Source organism: Apus apus, chromosome 9 (genome assembly GCF_020740795.1).
Source record: "Apus apus isolate bApuApu2 chromosome 9, bApuApu2.pri.cur, whole genome shotgun sequence".
NCBI lineage: Eukaryota > Metazoa > Chordata > Aves > Apodiformes > Apodidae > Apus > Apus apus.
In genome coordinates, this window is record NC_067290.1 from 18,909,156 (window position 1) to 18,928,887 (window position 19,732).

General features: G+C 41.4%; 1 protein-coding gene across 1 annotated transcript in view; it reads left to right on the plus strand.

Annotated features, from left to right (window-relative positions):
* Nucleotides 1-19,732, plus strand: part of CHL1 (cell adhesion molecule L1 like) — a 121,847-nt gene that overhangs the window by 24,240 nt on the left and 77,875 nt on the right. Inside the window, exon 2 of the mRNA XM_051627558.1 lies at nucleotides 7,704-7,778. The gene's annotated coding sequence lies outside the window, so the exon portion shown is untranslated. The remainder of the gene's footprint in view (nucleotides 1-7,703; nucleotides 7,779-19,732) is intronic.

The following is a 19,732-nucleotide window of genomic DNA, read 5'->3' on the forward strand; positions in this document are numbered from 1 at the left end:
AAACCCCCTGGGGTGACCAGGGCCTTTGAGTGTGAAGGCTGAATACAGACTTATGCACTTCCAGTTCTTGATCAGGTGGTGGGCAGTGAGCACCCGCAGCAGTGTCCTCCTTGTTGGCCTCTCTGCTTCTGACCCATTAGCATTAGCTCTCATCAAACCTGTCACCTGTTTTACAGCAGAGCTCCACACACAGAAGTCTGGAGAAGTAAATCTGACTCATTAGTGTCTTCTGAGGAAAATTGTGTTTTCTGAGCACGCATTTTAACAGCTTTTTAATCCCTAGAAGGTGCCTTTTCCAGCAGAAATGTGTTTTTTGTTTTACTGATTAAAAAAAATCCCTCTTGAAACTCTTGGACTCTAAACATTTGGGGTATCATAATAACTTAAGCATATGCTTAATAGCTCGATGGGGGATTGCTTGGTATAAAGTCTCTCTGCATCTCTGTGGACAGGAGTTAATAGGATGCTTCAAGTTTTAAGTGCCCACGTGGAACACTCATTGAATGGATGTATTTTTCTAGTTGCACTTTTTTTTTTTGCACTTTCAGCAGTTCAAGAGTTGCAATACTGAGATTCCCCTTCTTGACCTCAGTAGTCTCCTGTGTTAATGAAATGCCCTGTGCTGTTACTTATTAGTTAGGCCATTAGCCTGGGTCTCGGAAGTGTTATTTCTGGCTCTGCAATTATCCTGCTGCTGCATTTTCCCTATCTGAACTGGGGATAACAAAGCTTTCTTTCTCTGTAGAATGCTTGGAGATTTGATGATGAAAAGTGCTATATAAGGGTTCAATATTGTTAGGTGAATAAATATCACTTTGTTTGCATGGCTTGACCGTCTTATAAGCAAGCAGACAGCTTGACCATATCAAGATTAGAGTTGAGCAAATGACTTATAATGAACAATTTCAGTCTATTGACTTGATTTTTTTCTTTCTGTTTGAAAGTCATTAACTTCTATAAGCCAATCTCTAGAGAAATTTTTAATCTGTAAATCATTTGCCAGTTGGGTTTAGAAATCTTTTAAGTTTGCTTGTTTCATGTTCTTACTTATAATTTTAAATGCCAAATAATTTACTTATTAGTTTGTATCATCATTAATAATCTGAATGTAGAATCACATTATAAGGTTAAGTTTCCAATTTCAGCATTGGATATTTTTCAAGTGCATTTCAAAGGTATTTCCAGGCAAAAAAACCCAATTAAAATTATTGATTTACAGTGAAGAATCTTTGCAACAGGAATAATAATAATAAAAAATATCCCTTCATTAAAACTATATTCTAATTCTGTTGGGAATCAGGTGACATTGTGTTAAAACTAATTTCAAAAACCTTTTTACGTTGTTTGCACTTAGGCTGGTGTTGCACCCTGATATTTCTGGGTTCATGTATCATGGCAGTTTGCATATCATTGACTTTTGTGTTGTAGGGGGAAAAAAGCTTTCTCAGTTGAATTTGCACACTACAGGGATACAATTTTTAATGAGGAAACATTCGGGAAGTAGTTTGTCAAGTGGTGTTAATAAAAATTACTTCAAAAAATGTACACTGATTTATCCTGGTTGAAGATTTGCCCCGGAATATCTGAGAATGACTGCGTTTTGGGGTGTGAATAGTTGAATTTGGAAAACACACAACTAAGTTTTCTGGCTGTGTTCTTTCCTAAAAGTCCAGTGTTGCCATATTAATGCATGGATCTCGTGCAAACTGGGGGATATTTTTTAGCTGGCCTGTAGATGTTGGCAATGCTGCCTTAGCAGCTCAGGAGGAATCCTCCTCTGAGCCCACGTGCTGCTCAGTTTGCAGGTACTCGATGTTGAGGAGCAGAGGGAACGATTGCAACGCTGATTTGTGTGTTAGAAGGTTATTAAAATCAAGTGGAAGTGTGCTGCATACCTTGGGGACCTTCAATGCAAAATCATTCTAACTAATCAGCAGATAGTTAGTGTGCCAAATTTACCCCAAGGTACACGCGGGCTCCTGCCGTGGTGTCGGTTCTGCTCACTGACTTTTATTGACTGTCAGGATTTATTGACCCAAGAGGGAGGTATTGGCAGAGGTGATCCTTACCAGCCACAGTTTTCCTTGTGGGACAATAACACCAGGTGCTCACTGTACATTTGAACTGAATGCTTGGGTGTGTGTCACACATCATGGGGTTTAACCACTGAACATTCACCCACTGTGGTGTGTCAGGGCTGTGTGTGAGACCCGAGTCCCTTTGCACAGACCTTGGCCTTTTCTTTAGGGACATCTGGGATGTCCCCGGCTACTGACAACTGTATGCACATGTGTGTGTGCATTCACCTTTATTAGAGCCAAGCTCATTTTCTTCAGCTAATTATATCAGCTTTTAATGCCACACATGCTGAGTTCCCTACAGACCAGAATTCTGTACCAGCAAAGCTGCAGTGTTTCTTACACCTGAGTAATCCTGGACCAGAATCTGGTCCAATACACTTGGCTTACAAAAACTTGTTCATGGCTGCCTTCTTTTATTGATACAGTAAATCACAGAAATCATTGGCAAAACTCGTGTGATGCTCTTAGACAGGTAGGATTAGTATTTCAAGGCTCTCTTCATATTACAATAGGCCCTTCAGTAATAAACATATTTGAAAAATGTACAACACTGTTCTTGCAGTAATTATGAGCCACCTCATTCTAAATCTGAGGCTTATTTGAAACACATTTTTTATTCCTTTTTTTCCTGCTGAGAAAACTAACATATTGGCAGAGCATGTCTACAAAATGAGACATCTTAATTTTATTCCCTTAAATTAGTAAAGTAGTACTTTTGTACTGTTGTAGAAAAGAAAATAAACATATTATTTAAGAAGTAGAAAATATGTTGTAGTGGCTGTTCTCAGTAGCACTGCAGCTTTGTTGGGTTGTGTTCATAATGCATGTGGGTAAAATTATATCTAAAAAACGTTTGTTTCTTTAATAAGAAGCAGCTCCTTCTCTCTTGCTCTTTTTTCTCAACCCCTGTTAATTTTATGTACTTGGTATTAGTCTGAAGGTGTCATTGCAAATCCTCCCTTTAGCCCATTTGCACTTAAGAGGGATCCAGAAGCTGTAAGGCCAGTGACCTTTTGCTGTGACTACAGTTCATCCTGTGCTATTTTCCAGGCTGGTTAATGCATCTTTTGTTTGTCAAAACTTCCTTCTCAAAAAACCTTCTGCTGTTCATACACACAAATGAAGCTCATTCCTCCTTTGCAGCCGTGCTGGAGCAGATGGGAATGCTGCCCAGGCCTGGGTGCTGGGATTTTGGGTCCTTTCATCCCTCTGCCACCCACACGATGCGCTCTGCAATGGGATAAACCTTCATGGTGGGCAGAGCCAGGGGTGGGAAGGTTTGATGTGTGGAGCAGGGTGGGATGAGAGAGGGTGAGCTGCAGGAAAGTGGCCAAAGCAGCATCTGAGCATCCTCCTGGCCAGTCCTCCCACTTCATCAAGGTCTCTGGGCCAAACCTGTTAATTATTTTCCTCTGCCACCTGAGGATCTGCAGCAGGCACGATGCAAGTAACATTTAAATATTTAGTTTCTTGTTTTGGGAACGTTACCTGAGCCTGAGTCAGAGGGTGGTCCTTCATCAGCTAATGTATCTTTTAGAGAGAAATGGATGAATGAAACGTGAAGGTCACATTGCAGCAGGGACCACTTGCTCCAGTCTGTTCTGCCTGTGCAGCTGGTGGATGGAGGAGCCCGGGAAGCCGCCTGAGCCATCTGTGGCCTGGCCAGAGGCAGCGGGTGCTGCCAGCCCTGATCCTGCCTGAGTTTGCTGCCGGTTCTGCTCAGAGACCAGGCAGCCCCCAGGCAGCTCGACACAGGGAGCAGAGATGGCTTAAAGCATCTTGGTGCCCTGCTGCTTCTCCCCTCTCTGCACCGGGCGTAACTGGGCTGGAATACAGTGTCAGATCCAGTGAGTGACCCGCTGAGTGAATCAAGTGTGAACTGCAGTCCCTCACTTAGAAACCTGTCAGCTCCCCTCTAACCTTTGGGGAATGGAAAGCCCAGGGTGACTGTTCTTGCAGAACATCATGACAATGAAAGGCTGTTGTGAAGCCGGGACCAGCGGCAGCCGTGGGAATCCAGACACGCAGACACTTTGCCCCTTCTCACAGAGGAAGAAGATTCTATTTCTCATCTTTAAGCATCCCAGCAGATTTACAAGACCAGGGCACTGAACTGCTTTGATTCAAGCTGTGAGATCTCTAGGGCAGTTGCCATAAATCCCAATCTGCAAAGGTGCAGCTTTTTTCCCTATAGGAAAGAAAAAAACAAACAGTTGAAGTTTTCAGCACAGACCAGGAGAAAGGTTTTTTCACTAGGACTTACATTGTTCAGTCTGTTCCTGTGCAGTGCTAAGTGCAATCTCTCTCAACTTGGGGGTGCAAGTTTTCTGCAGCCTGGAAGTGGCCACATGGAAAAGTCTGTGCAGGAATAACAGCACATAGGCCTGAGTGCTGCCCATGCCTAATTAGTCCTCTGTGGAACGAGCCTCCTGGGTGATTTTTAAACTTGAGTAGCTTGATTCAGACAGGTTGCCCTTCACCTGAGCAAGGGAAGCAAGAGCCATGGTGCCTGTTGTGTAGCTGTCATTCCTTCTGCCTTCCTGCTGACAGCATCACCCCAGGTGGGGACACCTGGGACACAGACCACCAGTCGTGATCCTTCCTTCACATTATGGAAGAGACTTGGGCAAAATTACAGATAACCTTCAGCAGGTGATGCAGGTTGCCAGGAGCTTAGATCCCCTTTTCTGGGGAATTGCAGTAGCACTGCATGGAATATTGGATCTGAGGAGGATTGGGGAGATTTAAGGTCAGTTTAGTTCCTTCGGCAGGACAGTCCTGCTTGCTAACTGATGAAAGCCAAAAGCCCTTTGGCAGTCTTTGAGTTGCAGTAGGTGCACTTGGGCACTGAAACCAGTGCTCCTGCTCTGCCTTTTTAATGTTAAACATTTTTTAGTGTTTTTTTGGGAAGTGTTGAATTCTTATTGTCTGTTTATGCTTCACTTGAAACAACAGGAACTGCTATAAATTGTCTGCCTCTAATAAACCTTTTAAAAACATGCAGACCAGGTTACAAATCCTGTATCATGTAGGTTTTTCCCAAGTTTTCCCATACTTTTAACTGGAACCATTTTTTCTGTAAATCCCTTCCTTCAGTCTGTGAGCTCTATTGACCCTTCCTCTGTTGGAACAGTCCACTGATAACTTCTGTCCCACAAACCTTCTTTCCAGGAAATTCTATTAAGATTTTCTTTTAGCAGAAGTGAGTAGCCCTTCAGAAATCCTTTATCAGGTCTGTTCTTTCCTGTTATGCTTTGCCTCTGCTGTTTGGGTTTTGTTTTTTTTTCTTTTTCATGGATAGCTGTAATTTAAAGCTTACCAGATCAATAAGTCCAAGCTGCACAGCATAAATGGGAGCAGCAGACAAACAGCTGGTAAAGATCAGAGACAGCTGATTAAAATGAATTCAGCTATAAAGCATTTGTGTTAATATTCTCTGCTGTGTTTTTTTGAGTTAGATTAAAAAATGGGGGGAGGGGGGACATATACATCATAATTCCCTCCTCCCTCAGAATCTCTGGTTAAAATAACTTTGAATTTCCTCCTGTTTCATGTCTCTAAGAAAAAAAGTGGATTATTTTTATTTGGGGTAAATGTTTTAATCAATTACAAGTGAATTGGGTTAATATAGAGGTAGCTGGGTGAAATGGAACTGCAGGAAGTCTGGACCTGGTGTAAAAGCAGCATCTCTGGCCTTCAACTCTCTCAGTCCAGTCCTGGGATGAACCAAAATCCTGAAAAATAGCCTCTCTTTTGCATAGATCCACAGGATAGGGATTTCCTACCCTGCTCAGCAAGCCCTGGGGATTGTGCTTGGGGCTGGGTTTGGGTTTGCTGTGCTCTCTAGCTGAGGGATGTCTTGCAGGCCTTGGCCCAGGCTGCCACAGCTTGCTTGGGTTCTGCCCAGCTGGCACAAGCTGTAGGTCAGGCAATTTGCATTTGGCATTACACATGGCAGTTACATTCCTTTGTGAAGGTAAAGACTCTGTGAAAGGCTGAGTGTGTTGCCAGCAGGAGAGTAAACATTTCTAAGCTAAAGCTTCAATAGAAGTCAAGAAGGATTAAGGCGCAGCTGAAAGTAGAATGGAGGTTCCTAAATCACTGCAGAGCTTTAGAAAATGCTTTCTGCTCACATCAGAAACCAGAATTTATTGGTAAAGGGGTTGAACTTTAAAATCTATGTGCTGGTGAATTGTGTTTCAGTGCAATTGCATCCTTCTTTTGATGGGGATGTTCATATAAATGTTCTGTGTGTGCCCAGGACCACAGAAAATGTGAAAGACCAGAGATGTGTGTGACAATAAGCATGTACATCTTACACCTGTACATCTACTTGTGCTGAATCTGGCTATATGTACACCAAAATAGCAGAGAGACATTATAATAAGAATTTGAAATGCTTTGGGAAAGGTGTGTGTGCACATGTGCACTTTGGAAGAAGGATGAGTTCTGTCTGTGGGGAAATAAGTCTGTCTGCAAGTGGTGAAATGAGACCAGATAAAGAGATTACCAAGTAGTGACAAGGAAGAAAATGGGTTAGCTGAATTTCTCTTTATCAGTTCTTTTCCCTTAAGACATCCCACTAAATATCTTGTCATTCATAGAGTCTTGAAAGAAAATCACTTTTTAAAGGTGACCCACAAAGGGCGGAAAAAGAAGAGCAGTGGCTCTGGGCTTCTTTTGCTCCTTGGTGGCACAGGACTATGGCTGGGGATTTACCCTGTGTATGTGTGCTCTCTTTTGGGAGAGCAAGAGAAGTGGCCTTAAAGCTTCAGAATCTTCCCATTGTCTTTGCTGCCACCAGCATGTAGCAGAGAATCCCATGGGAGCAGAGCAGGATGCTGGACAGAGACTGAGGCTCAGTCAGGAGTTGGGTTGATAGCAAAAGGGTGTCCTGTCCACCTGGACAAGAGATGGATGCAGAGGTGTCTCATGTCCAGACACACAAGAGGTGGATTCAGAGGTGTATTGTGTCTGTATATATGACATATGGATGCAGAAATGCAACTGTCAACATGTTTGAAGTGGAGGGTACTTACCAGAAAGAGCAGTTACAGGATTCGTTTCTTTTTGAATATGCTTTTCTTTCATGGGCCTTTTAACTTTGTGTTTATTTTAAATGAAAGTGTTGAAAATAATTTTGAAGTAACGTTTCGTATTATTGGAGTATAGTGGAGCAAGAACAAAAGTGGTGATTGGTAAGATTTTTTTGTTTCTAGTTTTGTGTAATCTAGTGATTGCAATCAAAGCTGAATCTTATCTGTTAGGTGCTGTATAAACACTTAGCACACTTTAGAAAGGCAAAAAAAAGAGAGGGGAAACACAAGTGCAGAGAAGTGACTTGTTCCAAGGTCAAAAAGCAGGTTTAAAATAAGAATCAGATCTTACTTCAGCCTGTTTTTCTATTCCATGGGGTATGTTGCTTCTGCTATTCAAATATGGAAAAGCCTGTCCTTTTGCAGGGAAATGGAGGGCAAAGAGAATGAGACCAGACAGAAATGCAGTGGTACAGAGGGGGAGAGGGGGGGACAAAACAAAGGAGTTGTACTGATAAAGATGCCATTTTTAGATAAATTCAACAGATGACATGCCATTATTCTAATCTCAAATTTGTCTTTCTAGATGCAGTAAAGTGAGGAGCACAATTCAGATGAAAACCTGCAAACTGACCATGCATTGATGAAGAAGCAGCTGCAGGTACTAGTTAAAAATACATTTTTTAAAAAACAATAAGTGTGCTTTGGATGTTGAATTTTAATTGTCTTTATTTCTGAGTCATAACAGTTGAAGTCATTGTAACCATTTGAAACCTTTTCTCACTTCAGTGTGCTTCCTATGAAAGCATAAATGTGTCTGTGCATTTATTTGTGTAGGTAAGTGTGTGCTGGAATAATTCCATGGGATTTTTAACTAAAGTGTGCAGGCATGCTTTCCAAGTCAGAAAGCTCTCTCACATCAGCTGGAACTTCTCTTTTCATAAGTGAAGCAAACAGCCATTCGTTGATGATCCGTGTAGCTGAGCCCTAAGCCAAGCTTCATCCTGTTGCAGCATCTAATTGGCAAGGAGCTTGTGATTTTACATTTTAAAAAAACCCCCTCAGATCTGTTTGGTCCTTCAACCCAGCAGAAAAGGTGCTATATTTTTTATATTCTCATGATTTCCAAGGATAACTGCCCTTCTCCACTCAGATGGCTGGTGAGGGTGGCCATGGACAGTGAGTTACCCCGAAGGCTGGTGAAGGGGCTGGGTCCAAAGTGGTGGATGGATCTTGCCTTTCTTTAGAGTATCCCTGGGAAATACTGGAAAGAAACAGCTAAAGAGCAGAGCCTCAGAGGTGTCATTGCCAACAACTGTTCAGCTGGGAAAAAAGGACTTGGAGCCATAGAGTTATTTATGTCTTAGGCTTCTCTGGGATAGGTTGTTATCAGAGGATTTTAGTGCCTGTGGACCCTTCCTGTAGAGAGATGTGCTTGGAGGAAATAATCACACTGGCAAGAGGTTTCTATCTCTTTTTTTTTCTTTTTTCTCTCTCTTTTTTTTTTTTTTTTTAAATCCTGTTCATTAAAAGAAACCAAAACCTTGAAAATTTTGTGTTCTCTTTCTTGTTTGTAGCTGATGAAGAGGGAGTCTGTGCTACCAATACATGGAGTTTAAATATGCATTTTCCATTAGCTTCTATTAATGAGAGCTCTATGGTTAAAGCTTTGTGTATAATTGGAATTATTTACACCCTGACTTTATGTGAGATACCATTTATTGGGATTTTTTTGTATTCTGCTCACTGGCCTTGACTACTGCAGTGAGCAGGGATGAGAACATCATTCTTCTGTATCTGCTACTTAATTTCATTTTGCATGTTTTTTTGGTTTGTAAAATTCACAGTTTTGATAGAATGTAGTCTGTCTGAATATTGCCTTAACTTTTTTTTAGTGAAGTATATTTATTCTTTCATTATCCCAACTGATAACTTGAGTTTGCCTTGCAGACAGTGATTGTTTTGAGTAGAAAATAATTTCCTAATTTCTGATAAGCCCTGCCTGATCTGGGATTCAGATGCTGTGTAAATCTGCATCTGCATAAAATATGCTTATATTTTCCTTCATCTCTTTGTAGGAGCAGCTCTGAACTGAAAAGCCCACTTTCTTGTCAGTCTGTAAGTTAGCCTATAAACTTGCCCTCTTTCAAGACCAGCCATCTGGAAAGGTCACCATGTGAAGGGTGGCCCTTTTTAGGTGTGCATGAGAAAAGAGAATGAAGATTTACTCTTGGTTTTCTTGGGGGACACTCTGTCTTGTTTTTTTTTTAATCCCCAAAAATGCCTAAACATTTTATCATCTTTTCTTTCTTTTCCCTTCAAAAAACCTTCTCCTGTCTTCTCTGTGGGAGCATCCGACAGGCTGAGCTATTTCCTCTCAAGGGAGAAATACTGGAAATGCAGGCATAACATTCCAAATGTGGGCTTGAGCAGATTTCTACACAGAATCATATAATCATGTAGGTTGGAAAAGACCCTTAACATCACCCCTTCCAGCTGTAAAGCTAACACTGCCAAGCCCACCGCTGACCATGTCCTGGCGTGCCACATCCACATGGCTTTGGAATACCCCCCCTTCTCCCTTGGCAACAAAGGTAACAAAGTGATGGAACCTCTGTCACCAGCTCTGTCAACAGTGTTTATAGCTGGGAAATGTGCTGTTTTCTTCCCTTTGGTTCACAACTTCTAAGCACACCCCCTTTCCTACTTATTAGTCCATTTCCTCTCCAACTGAACCAGTTTCTTGGTGCAGGGATCAGCCTTGTGACCCCTTTGCCCTGTGTGACCAGAGAATGAACCCAAAGCCATTCAGATTTGGGCTTGAGATTTAATTTATTACATGCTGCAGTGTCTCCCCCACAAATAACTGTATTTACTCAGAATCTTTTCATTTAAATCTGTTTCTCATCTTTGTCAGGTTTTGTAATTAAGATTTCATTGCATTTAACTGTGTGATAAAGTTCCTATATTTAGAGTTTGTGAGTCTATTCCCTTCCAAAAGATACTTGGCAGTGTGAAAGTTAGTACTCATTTCTTTTCAGCTGAAATTCAGGGCACAATATATGAAGCTGTATTTACAAGGAAGATACACCCTCATGTCATCTTCTTCTTGCTTAAAAGCCAAATAACTGGTTAAGGAAGCTCCTGTCCTGAAGCAAAGAAAGGGCTCATTAAAAATATTAGCTGATACAGAACAAATTGAGCTTCAGTGCCCTGCGTAAAGATTATAATAACTGTAATAATAAATGAATTAATGCATTAAGGGGGAATTTCTCCAGTCAGCTTGTCACACGCTTATCTCTGAAAATTGACTTCAGTGAGGTGTGTCACATGAGCTAATGACCTTAACTGATGGATTCGGGATTTTTCCACACTCTAAAATCCGCTTAAATCCATATTTTGGTACTTTTGACAGTTAGTCCTCTGAAGGGCTGCCCCGTGGTGTGATGGGGCCATTCCCAAGCTCCATGGGAGGTAACGAGGTCCCAGAACAGCTCCATCCAGCATCTCCCCATCTGCTGCTGCCGGGGCTGAAATGGGAGAGGTGGGCATGGTCAGAAGTGCCTGCTTAGCTACTAGATGTCAAATAACCTGCACTAATGTTGTATCTGGAAGTCCTGCTGAGCTGTGGGTTATAAATATAATTAAATGATCAGGTTTTAGGAATAAATGGTGAAGTTCAGCACTGAAATACAGGAGCCAGTGGGGTTTTAGTAGAGGAAGTGTAGGTGCTGCTGCCTATCTCCAGCCACAGCAGGAAGGGGAGAGTTGGGGGGTTTCTGCTCTCTCCCCTGGGTAAGAGCTGGGTGTATAATGGCTATTAGACACTTCTACTATATTGGGGGAAAATTGCATTAAGGGAATTGATTATCCAGACATTGTAAACACACGGTGGTTGTAAACTACATCTTCAGGCACCCAGTTACCTTTAAAAGGAATTCATTAGTTTTCTTGAATAGCAGAGTGGCTCTCCAAAACCTAGATACTGCTACAGATGGAGTTTACATAAGGCATGAGGGGGTTCAATTTTAGGATCTTCAAATAATGGAGGCTGAAATGTACCTGGGGAGGTTATCCAGGTGCCTCACTTCAAAAAGGAATCTGAGGGTTCCAAGTGGAAATTATGGGGAACACTTCTCATTTTGCTGGATGTCACACTGGTGCTTCTGTGTGTCCACATTTATACCTGCAAGTAGGTGTTTGTAGGTCTTAGTTTGTGTGTGCAAACACTGAGCTTTGCCTATGAAAGAGCTGAAAGCAAAATTCCTTCTGGGATGATTTTCTGGGGAGTATCTGAAAAATCATTTTTGTTTTATTTAAAAAAAACCAAACCTTCATTCAGCATAAAAAGGCACACAAAAGGACAAGATCAATGGCTTTCTTATCAGTGCTTTGCATCATGTTAATACTATTGCCAACAGTGAATTCTGTGGGCATTATGCTGGAACAAAGGATATTATACCAGAGGTTTTATTTGAGAAGACTTGGAGTTTGCTCGTCAGGTCACGCAACGTGTGGTTTGTTTTATCTGCAGGCTAGTGTGGGGCTGGCTGAGCAGGTGCTCTGCTTTGCACAGGAGTTCTTCTCTTTCCCAAAGCTTTGCTTTCCTTTGGGATGTTATTGTGATAGACACCAGAAAAATAGCAAGATACTGCATTAATTTGTCAAGTAATTGTGGGCTCGAAGGGCTGGAGCAAGGCCTGGGCACTGGGTGGAGTGGTGACGCTGGGAGCTGGAAACCCAGTTCTGTTTTTCAACCCCCCAAGCACTAAAGGACACAGCAGTGCTGAGGGTGCTGAATTTTGGAGCAGAACAAAGAGGTACCTGCGAGGAAGCTGCTGAAAGAGCAATAGCCTGGGGCTGGCAGCCTGTGACAAGGGAAATGCAGCTCCACCTGCCAAATCTGATCTGCTCCCCCACTCTCTCCCTGATTTCTGTGTTGGCTGCTGCCAGGGCCAGGAGAAAGGGCCAGGTGCTGTGGCTGTTCTTAAATTTTTAGTAGCAAGACTAGGTTCATTAGAGCTCTCATCAAATGGCTTTCAGTCGCTATCAGCTGGACTTGTCTTTGGATGGATGACCTTCAGATTAAAGGCTTTTATTCTATTACCCATCTCCTGAGCCATCAAGTCTTTAATATGCCATGTAAAATCAGTTTTCAGATGGTATTTTTTAATATGATATTGTCATTTATTATTAACAATGTCTGATTTTGTGTGCTACTAGCTATAATTGTGCATAATGCTGCTTTTGTTATTCCTGTTATTCCAAATGTATCTACTAGATTGCTACATACTTCTAGACACAGAGAAACTAGATTGGTAATAGACTGTAATTCAGCTTTATAAAACTGAGTTAATAAAATCACATAAAAACACAAAGTTAAATTCAGCATCAGCAAAGCTTGTGTATTGCTTCAGCAAATTGAAATATAAAATTCTGGTTTGATGCTGAAATAAGCTTTCCTGCACAGTACTGTGTGGGACTACTGAATGCATAGTAAATTAAGAAAAAGAAATAAGAATATGCAATACAAGCCATTGCAATGAAGGAAGAATATTTTCCTCCTGAATGGCTTTTTCCTGAATATAGACTGTGCTAAAAAACCAATGTACACAGGAGTGCTCACCAGAAGTGTAACCAAGTAGCTTTCTCTTTTTTGGCTTTATTTGAATGCGAGTCATAGGAAAACAGCAACCTGGCAGCACTGAGATAGAGGAGCCTTTTGTGGACAGATCTTGTGCAGGCTCTCAGGCAGGGATAGCTGATTGTATATACTTGATCTGACTGGCAAGGATGCAATATAGATTTAGAAGGAAAGATATCGTGGATCTGGAGCTGTGCTGAGCAGCAGTCAGTTGTGCCACATGAAATTATTCTTTCACCCTTATTTTGCTCCAGAGGAGATAATGTTTCTGTAAGATGTTATTTCTTTGTTTTGACACCAAAAATGTAAAAATGCAAATCTGGCACAAGATTTTAAGGGATCATCCAATTCCACCTGCTGGCCCACACCACATCCTGCTTCCAGAGATGTTTCTGTCAAGGTCTCTTTAGAAGCTTCCAGTGATGGGTTCAGCAGCCTTCTTGGAGATAGCATATTAAAATGATTAACCATCTCTGTGGCTCAGAAAGCTTTTCATAATATCTGTCCTTAATTTTCCTTTCCATGAATTAAGCCCGTCATTGCTCATGCTCCTGAAACACAACTGATTGTACTTCTCTTAATTAAAACCTGTGATGTATTGGAATATTGCTGTTATATCTGCTTTTCCATGCTCTCTTTATAACATGAACAAATATCCTTCTTTCTAGGTCATGTTTTCTAAATCTCATATGAATAATTACCTCCTGTGTCCTGTGGTTAACATCTGTTAATGTTTCTCAAAACACCACTTGTCTCTGGCAGCAGACATGTCTTGCTGACTCATGTTTAGGTTTTATCCTTTCTAACCTCTGTTTTCTGTTGCTGCCTACCTGATAAAGCATGGTTTAAAGTTTGCACTTGATTATTTCCAAAATAGGACTTTGCATATCTTTTTTATTAAATTTCATTATTTCAGGTAGTTGGGTTTTTTCCCCCACCTGTTGGGATAGCTTGGTACTCCCCCAGAGTGCTGCAGCTCCTCCGCAGCTCCTGTGCCCTCAGTCACTCATGAAGCTACAGATGAGGAGATGCCTTGGTGTGTTCCCTCAGCTGGGAACTGAGCAGCTGAAAACTGTTCTTTGAATGTGTTTGTTATTGGGCTAAAATAAGGAGCTGGTGCATCTACCTTACTGTGATAGGGGAATATGTTTGTCTATTCAGAGTGTATCACATCTAATTCCTTCTTATGACAGGGTAATTACCCCGATTAAAAGAAAAAAAAAGAAGAAGAAAAAAGACTGGATTGACATGATTAGTTCTTCACAAATAGATTTTGGCAGTTTCTTCTCACTTTATACTCCTCTGGGTGCTTGTAATTTCATTGTTTAATCATTTATCCCTGGGTCTTTCAGCATGCTGAATCTAGATGGTGTAGCCTTCTTTTTCCTCTTTCCAAACATAGCTGCTGGGTTTGACCATCTCTTGCCCACTGGGACCTGTGCCATTCCCTGAGAATACTAAAAAGTAATTACTAATAGTTTAAAGAGAACTTCAGCTGATACCTGAAGTGTTTCAAAATAAATTTAATCCTTAATGACTTCTTCAGCTGTAGTTTGTGCTCAGCTCTCTGCTCAGCTTGTGTTCCAAGCTCCTAGTTAAAATGAATTATATTGAGAGTCTGATCACTGTAAAACATCTTTTTTTTTGTGAAGATGTAAGGAAATAAAGGCATTGAATATGCCAACCTTTTACACGTGGAGTGTGAGTTGCTATTCTTTCCCTGTTAGGTAATGGACTAATGCTTCCCTTGATCTTTTAAATCCCTCTTTGCAGGCAAGGTAGGAAGAGGGACTGGTCATCAAAAGTAAAAGGATTTTTAGTAAATCAAGCTCTTAAAATGCATGTTTTCTTATGTGTGGAGAAAAACTGTGTACGATCTTGAGGCTTTACCACCACACTATGTATAAATATGGTTGCAATAAAGGGATGCAGTGGCTGCAACATTAGTTCCAGATTTGGGCAGTGTGCAGTGCAGTGCTGTCCTCTCATGTCCACTCTAACACAGAATAGTAAAGGATTGGAATAATAAATACATGGTAAATACAATAAATGTATTGGAAAGAAAGGTGTGATAAACCATGCATTGTGGGATCCTCTTGGAAAAAATACAGCCTCTTTTACTAGTTTATCCTGCTTCCAGGCCCTCTTCCCATAGACTTGAATGTTCACGTGTTTCATTCTGCTACGAAGAACATTCACCTTCTCTGCAAAGCTGCTTTCCAGCTGGGCATTCCTGAGGCCCATTGGATAACAGGGGGCCTGCAGTGCTGTACTTGGGGATGAAGGAAATAGCTTTTAAAAAAACAACAGAGTACCCCCCACGAAATGAAAAGATAAATTAATTTTCTGAAAGGGACTGAGCTATTGAATTCCTTTTCCAAATTCATTCTTTGACAGAAGAGCATAAGTAAATGCTAGAGAATAGAAAGCGATTAAAAATGTAAGAATTAATAGCAAAAAGTAGATAAGCAACTGTTATGTGTACAGATTTGCATCCTGTGGCATAAAGAGGATTACAGAATTTACTGATGGCATCTATTTTGAAAAAGTCCTGAGGCCAGTTCACATAAATAACACTCCTAGTGTGTGAAGATCCTAATGAAGTCAATGGGGCCAAACAAAAAGAGTCAGTTGAAAAATAGAGAAAAAAATACCAAAAATCTAAATTATTTTTTTAATTACATAAAATATTAAGCTAATAAAAGCTTATTAAGTTAATAAAAAGACGATCAGAATAGAAATTGGAATTCCCATTTTCTCTGAATGTAGTTTATGGTAACTAGGAAGATTTTTGAGAAGAAAAGTGATTGCATGAAGAGATACGATTTGTGAACCAAATTAATATTAACGGTATTTTATCTTGAGCCAACAATAACTCAGTCTGTAAGTGATGAGGAATTGCATTGTTTTAGAGACAGTCTGAAAACTGCTTCAGGCACCCTGATCCATTCTTGATTGGATCAACTGAAGTGCAACTTTTTCTCAAAAAGCACAACTGAGGCCCATGGCATCCGTCGTGGTGAGTCAGGAGAGGTGGTGTTCTCAGGTCCTTCCTCGTCACCCCCAGCCCTGCCCAGTCCCATGAGCATCAGTCCTTGGGTTCCAAACCCAGGTCACAGCAGCTTTGCAAAGTGCTCGTGTCTCCCACGTATGACAAGTGCTGAGGGCAGTAACAGGAAAATGTTTGCAGAAGTTACTGCTGGTCTGGAAGGACTCCTGCTTTCTCCTCTGTCATTTTGTTGTGTGTTGGGGATGTGTGGTGTATGTCCGTGTGGGTTCCTGTTTTCCTTGCCTTTCTGTGTTTCCCACACCAAATAGACTTACAAAATGACACCTTGTGTATCCAAACCAACCCCGTGTTAGAAATTTAGGCCTTATAAGTCACTGCAGCTGCAGTTTCTAGCAGCTGATGTCTCTGTGCAGACTGACTTGAATCCAGCTCGAGAGAGATGTGACAAATTCCTTGGGGACTGTCTTCAAATGCTGTCATACCATTGACATATTTCCTCAAAACTCAACCTGTACTGCCAGATCAAAAATGGTTGCACTAGAGGTTATTCCTGTGTAGCTGTAAGATAGATTGTCCTTCAGTTGGACTGTTTCTTTGGCTGTACCAGCTTCCTTGCTGGTGCAGAAGCAGAATCCCCAAGTGGGCAGGTATCTCTTGGAGATACCTCCCTTTGCATATTTCCTCACTACTACCTTTGGAAACAAACAAACAAACAACAACAACAACAAAGTCATTTGCTTCTAAATACTTCCCTGCCAGGCTTAGCATTTTATATCCTGCAAAAGAAATGGCTGATCATGTCTGAATGTGGCAAAAGAGGAAGAAAAAGATTAATAAGTGGCCTGATGTGCCTGTAGTTGCTGTTTTGTCCTTCCCTACAGGGCTCAGGGTAAGTACAATATAGCAGCTCGTCAGTGCCTGGAATAATTTGGATAGAATTTATTATCATTAGCATGCAAAAAGGGCAAAGCCAGTTGCTGCATGAGTTCATTAAAGGGGAATTATTTCCTTATATACATTTAGTAAGAGTCAGCCCTAAGTGCTGTTGCCTCATTGAATTCAAGAACTTGGATGCTGTTATCACTCTCCCAGATTTAATAGACATGCTTTCTCCAAAGGGTTGCTTTCCATACCCTGCTGCATAGCATGCAGGCACCTGGCAGATGCTTGGTTCATTTCTGCCTGTGATAAGAGCTGGAGCTTGGACAGATGGAGAAGAAGGGCTGTGGGAAAGGCCTGAGGTGTCAGGGCACAGGGATGCTGCATGTACTGAGAGCCTGGAAGAGGCTGCTGTGAAAGAATTGGGTTTTGTTGGGTGGTTATTGGGCAGCTTGTGTTGGCTGGAGGTCACCACGTGGTTTCTGTCGTCACACGAGAAGTTCTGTCCCTGAGCAAAGGGTGAGGAGGACACCCACTAATAAGGGGCTTGGTGTTACATCCTCGGGGTGCCACGCTGGAAGACAAAGGGACACTGTCTGTGCTCATAATACATTGTTTGGGAATTAATGAACAAGTGGCAGGCTGCAGAGGGGATGGCAATGAAACCTCCTACGTTGGGCAAGAGCAGCTTTTCCACTGAGGGCTTTCTGCTTAATGATTTTGTTTCAAATTTGAGTAAGTCTTTGTTGCTGTGCAGTGGCTCTTGGCAAACTTGTCTGCGGGCAGGGACAGACTTTTTGAAGGATGCTTCATGCCTATGTTAGAGAAAATACTTATTTTTCTTAATTCTTTCAAAGGCAGCATCATGAAATCCTGCTCATTAATGATGCAAAGGTCTTTTTGATCCTCTTGGACTGCTGCATCCCAACAGGGTGGTTGCTTTAATTAAGAAACTTTGCTTTACATTCTTGCACTTCAGATTTATGTAAAAAATTAATCATACCCTCCCAGCACAAAATAGCAGGGAAAGTAATTCTCTCCAGGTAATTAACCATCGAGGCTTTCTTGCAAAACAAGATACCCTGTAACCTCTAAACCTAAAAGCCTGACTTGGCTCCTCCTGACTTGCATTCCCCAGCTCTCTGCACTGGGCAGTGCTCGTGCATTTTCTGTCTTCCCCAGCAGGCAGGAGACAACCCTGTGTTGGTTACTCACAGCCTCTCTTAGGTACTGGCTGACTGGCTTGTCAGTAAATATTTTGAGATTTGCCAGTCAGCTGCTCTCAGACAGACTTTACAATGTTCTTTTTCTGAGTGGAGGCACCAGTTTGAGTTTCTTTCCTTGGAAACTTACCCATTCACCAGCGATTGAGGGGTTGGGATAGTTGAGGGATGCTGCACAAGTGTGAAGATCCTCCTTTCCTCAGCAGCCTATCCCAGAAAATACCTTTGGTTTGGTTTTTTGTTTGTTTGTGTTTTTTTTCTTTGCCAAGAAGAAAAAGTAGTTCTATTTAGAATATCTATTTAGATATAGAAAGAATGTACATTGTGCTCTTTATTGCCATGTAGTGAGCTCTGCTGTCCGAAGCACAGGCTGACACACCCTGCTCCTTGTGGACTAACGAGGTGTTCATCCCTGCACTTTTACTGTCTCTGTATATAGGAAAAATATTTTGGTATGAGTATCTTAACATTTCCTGGACTACTCATCATCCTTCATGTCACTGACAACAAGTAATCATAAAATGAGGATATAGCTGACTACTGAATGGTTATTTTTAACTGCTTCTATGTAGGTGGTTGTTCAGTTCCCTGCTGAGTTGTCAAATCAGTGATTTGGATGCATTAGATAATATCATTCCCTTGTTTCACAGCAAGACATGAGACCACGTCTCTTTTCTTCCCTTTTTCCAGTGATAAAATCCTTAATTTTAAATGAATTGTCAGATTTCTCTGACTCAGTTGGGTTTTTTCCTGTCTTTCCATCTGCCACTTTCACCCATCTGCAGCCTGTTGCCTATTGACAAAAAGGGGCTAAAAATACTCCTAGAATTTATCTTAACAGCCAGTTGCAGAGAGCCAGCAATTTGTTGACATCTCAAAGGCAGGTGCAAGCTGGCTGACATCCACTGGAGGATTTAGAATAATCACAAATAATTCACTGCTTGAAAAATTAAATTAAAAAGAAAAGGTGCCTCATCTCATGAATGGCTAAAAGGTCTTCTGGTGAATCTTGAAATCTCCCTGTAAGGAACCTCGTTGTCTCTGCAACCTGGATACATTCAGTGCAGGAAAATGCAGGTGTAGAAAGTCCTTTCATATTGATCTAAGAGAAACTCTGTTAGAGGCCTCCACAGCCTGGTATGTACCTGTTAACAGCGACCATACTTGGGTAGTTTTAGTTAATTATGCACTACATGGAGCCTCCTAGAAACCTTCCTGGAAAGTGAGTGCAGATGTGGATGACATGATGCTGACAACTGAGGAAAAAAAAACAACAAACAAAAAAAGTAAAGCACTGGAAAAGCTTCTGAGTGGAAGAAGCTTCTTTCAGTCTTTTCTTGAGTTTGCTGTGATGGTCAAAGTTGAAATGAGCTGAGTTTGGGAATGCATTTTAATAATATTTCAAATACAAATTGCTCAGCTGTAATGGAAGATAGAATTCAAAGTCTTTCTTGGCTGAGTTCAGCTGACTTCATTTAAAGAAGGGTTCGTTGAGTTAAGGACAGAAGGACAAACCCAGACATTTTAAGATCAGGTTTTGCAAATACCACATATAGGAAAATATAGTGCTAAATGCTTTCCCCTTGATAAGTGGTGTTCTGCTGCCATGTGATCCATATTTCCAGCTCCAGGATGTATCACCCTGAAAATTGCAAAACATAAGGATTAAGAGATATGCCTTGAAAATGTGCCAGCCAAGTTCCCTAAAAGGATCTGAGAAAGGATGACTCACTACTTAAATGGCCATTCATTCCATCTGCAGAGCATTTCAGGTTGAATTCTCTGAAACAGTTGGAACTTCTTGAGGAAGCTCCTCTGTGTGGCAGAGCCAGTCCTGCAGCCCCCTGCTGAAGTCCTGG